A 4,484-nucleotide genomic window follows, 5' to 3' on the forward strand; every position below is an offset into this window, starting at 1 on the left:
CTCTGGCCCCTTGAGTGTGGCTGTTCCACAAAATACCATGTGCGGGCGCTACCTCGATAAGGAATGTACCTACCTATATAATTTAAGTTTAAAAAATTTGGCTCTCAAAAGAAATTTCTATCGTTGTACTGTTGATATTTGGCTCTGTTGACTGATGAGTTTGCCGACCACTGGTAGCACAATTCACCCAGACCTGTGTTAAAACAGTCTCTTCCATCAACAACAAACACACAGACTCCGTGTCCACCTGTTTGGCTTTTGTCCCACACATCTCCCAAGCCATGCTCTCTAACAACTGCAGGTTAAAGACCTCCATGTCATTAGCACTGGAGATCCCCACCTGTCTCTCCATCTGGGAAATTCTCAGGGATAGTGACAGATCTTATTGAATCACCTTGTCTTTTTAGAAGTGTTGCAAGGTCCCCGGGGCTGCTGCTAATTAGCAGACCTGCTACTACTGTGTGTGCCGTCGCCTCCCCCACGAACAGCTTGTTTGGTGAGTAGGAGGCGAGCGATGGAGATGGGCATCTTCATCCTGGCAGAGCTCACACCGTCAGGCTTCCAAGAGATAGCATCAGCAGCTGAGGATTGGGGGAGGGCAGATTTGGGTCAGAATCAGCAGCTGCGAATGAAAGCAACTGGATGACTCTTCTGAGACAGTTTCTCTGTTCACATATTTGGAATCCAGGCACTTCCTCTGCATTACTCCCGATGAATGACACCAGCTTAGGGTAAGGCATGTTGAAAGCACTTAATGCCCTCCCTGATTCCCCTGCTCCTTTCTCTGGCTGTTCTCTGTTTCTTACCAAATAACTCTTCCTCCACCTAAAATTCCAATATGCTCTGCGACCTCTCTGTGGCATATAAGCTGTCACATTTTCATTGACATCAGGCAGCAACTTTGCCTACACTGCCATTTCCCCTTGCCCACTTCCCTAGAGATGCTGAAAAAGCCCCTACCTGCTTTCCGGGCCTCCCTTCTGGCTGGAAGTGGCAAGCGGATCCAGTTCTGGCACATAAAGAGCAAGTGGGAGATGCAGGTGCCTTGCCCTGTGGGAGTTCCTTCTAGGTAACTGGGTTTTATTTAGTTTTTTGTTTGTTTGTTTGTTTGTTTGTTTTACCTCTGATAAAAGATAAGCAACAAATAAGGAAAGCTCTATCATATGACCCTGGCTGTCCTGGCTTCTTTCTGTTCTCAGTGGTTATATGAAGATGTGGTACTTGTTTCCATGACAGCTATACTGGAACCATGAAGCAATTTGTCTATGGATGATACAGTGCAGGCACCTTGAGCCCACAAAAAACAAATCTGAACCACTGCACTGAACTTGGACCACCCACCTCTGACTCTGTTATATGAGATAAGGACTTTATTCCTGAAGTCACTATTAGCCAGGGGTTCCATTCTCTCTTACTAACAGTCTGTGTGCTGCTTTGAGATTCTCATCCTAACACTTCTTAGACTTTGTAAAGTCACAGAGGAAATTAATGAAAGCATGGGCCTTCTTCACAGAAGCATGCATACCCTCAAGTTTTGGCTATAATTTCGAAAGCATCGCAGGCCCATCCCTGGGCATCCCCCAACCCATTAATCTCCTGCTCACAGAGAAACCTGTGGATTATGTACGCACACAGTGGAATTATGCAATTGACACTGACACACTAAGGACCCCAAGGCACTTTAATTCTTTTGTCTTACAAGATATGCATAGCATGGTATCATTACCTGTGAATGCTTACTGTGTTGAAGATCCCTAAACACCTTTCCATTCTACCTAATCACATTTGATCGCTAAAACCTATAAGGTAGGTATTACTATTACCTCTACTTTATACAAAAAAAAAAAAAAAACCCAAAAAAAACAAACTGAGGCTCTAGAGTGACTGAGTAAATTGCCCCAGGTCATAGAGCTAGTAAACGGTGGAGTTAAAATTTAAACCTAGGCAATCTGTCTACACAGTCCTTTTAATCTCTACTTTATACTGTCTCAGTTCTACATAGCAGCCTATGTATATATTATAGTGAGGAAATACATTAATTAAGCTTAGCAACAAAATGACTTAAAATATTAAGCTAAAATGTTTAAGTAGGTATAGCATTCGTGAAGTTTAATTTATATCTATACACATACACACACACACACACACACACACACACACACGTTTATATTGTGGCTCAATCTGAATAAAGTGACAACTGAGTATCCTAAGTAGACTATTCCATTTGTGGTACTTAGGGTTTAGTGATATTAAATAACTAATCTGAATATAAACACCAAGTGCTTACCACATGTCAGCCACTGTTTAAGCCGTTCATTTGCATTATTTCACTTCAGCTTCACGATAAACCTATGGAGTACGTAGGGTTATCATTCCTATTTTACAGATGCTGACATTGAGGCATATGAATGTTATGGTGAAAGACACATAGCTAGAGAACAGCAGTGTCCAGATATCAACCCAGGCAGAAGGCTTACCTGAGCCGCTATATTATACTGACTCCAATTTTAGCACTTGACTTACATAGTCTCAACCTCGAATCTGAAAATTAATAGAAGCATTCACATTTTTTGGGGTTTAAAAACAAGCTTCAAACATGCAGTGACAGTCCACTCCTGCCTCCTTAGAAAGGAGGACCCACAGCTATCCCCGTGGCTTTGAGTATCCCACAGCACACATGAAGGAGTCAGTCCACACTGACCTCTTTTATCTGCAGTCACAACCTCGGGAATCTTATGAACCCACTAGCATCACCCCTTACCTCTTGGTGGAAAATGCTCAAGTCTACATCTGCCATCCTAACCCCTTTCTCAACTCCCAAACCTTCATGTCCAGCTCTCCAGAGGACCCTTTCCACATAGATACCTAAAGGTCACTTCAAACCCAGTGTCTGCATCCACTTGAAATCATAAGATCTTAGAGATGGAAGGAACCATAGAAAGCAGGTGATATAGTTAAAAGATTGTGGATTTTGAGGTCAGAAAGCTCAGAGTTCAAATCCTAGTTCTGAATCTATTTCCTTTGTAAAATGTAAGAAGGAACTCTCATTTTTCTCAGAGCTGTGGAAGGATTAAACCTTTGAGTAGTACGAACATTCATGTACGTCCTCATGTCTCCTGACCATTCAGAGTATGACCATACATGTTCGTCTTTAAACTTTAAGCTAGAGCAGTAAAAGCTGGAGCAGTAAATGTATGTCTCTTGTTTCCATAAATAGATTAGCAAACAAATATGATTTTAAGTTAATAAAACTGTAACTGTAACTAATTTCATTTTTTTTAAAAAAAAAAAACCTCACTCTCGGGGGTCAGCAAGCATAAAAAAAAAACTCACTAGTCAAAGGGTTAAAAACGATAGTGGATAAAAACTTGCCCAGCAGTACCTGGCACTTCATAGGCACACAGTATATAGCAGTCACATTTACACCTATTATCATCATCAACAGAATTTTGTTCATCCACCAAATGCATAAATCTTTCCACAATACCCACAACAGATGGCCATCCAGGCTCTGCTAGTACATTTCCAAAGATAGAGAGCTCGCTCACTCTCTCGCACCAGTTCCCCAGGCAGCCGGTTCTATTATTGGACAGCTCTCACTGGCACCAAGTCTTTCCGACATGGAGCCAAAATCTGCCTCCGTGAATTCCTTTGGTCCTAGCTATGGCTTGTGGAGCAGCACAGCACGGTTTTGCTCTCTTCTCACACAACAGTAAGTCTGGAAAAAAGCAGTCATGTCCTCTCTTCTTCAGCCATTCATTCCCACACACCTGTGCCCCGTGATGTGATTTCTATATTATCTACCGTGCTCACTACTTCCTCAAAGCATGGTACCCAAAGGAGATACGGAAGTCCAATACCTTGTGTGAGGGAACACTGCACTCCAATTAATGCATTCAAAATTCACACTGTGATTGTCTTGGTGGCCAGACAAGTATCACTGTTGCATCACCCAGGGCTGGAGGTGAATGGTGAATGAAATCTGTAAGTTCTTCTCGCCCCCTATTAAAAAAGATCGTGCTAAGTCTTCTCCTATTCTCATGAAATATGGGCACCAACAACTTGACTTATTCTGTAGAGTATTTAATGAGAGATGCTGTCTCAGGATGTATAAAGGGAGATCCCACCCTTAAGTGGGAGGGAGACAGGCACATAAATGAAAATGCCAGTACCACCTGGCATGAGCAATGAAGGGGAGAGAAGCTGGGAAACACCCGCTCAGAGGCAGGCCACACGCGTGGCTGCATATTAGCGCCACCTTCAGAGCTCTTCAATGGGCCACACCTCAACCAATTAAATCAGAACCTTTGTGGGTAGAACCCAAGCCTCAGTAGTACTTTATATAGACTCCCAGCTGATTCCAGAGCTGAGCCAGGTTAGAGAAGCAGTAGCCTAAACCAACTCAGTTCTTCTCCAGCTATAATGTGCATATAAATCACCTGGCATCTCTTAAAATTCAGATGCTGAGTCTGTAGGTCTGCAGT

Source organism: Saccopteryx leptura, chromosome 3 (assembly GCF_036850995.1).
Source record: "Saccopteryx leptura isolate mSacLep1 chromosome 3, mSacLep1_pri_phased_curated, whole genome shotgun sequence".
NCBI lineage: Eukaryota > Metazoa > Chordata > Mammalia > Chiroptera > Emballonuridae > Saccopteryx > Saccopteryx leptura.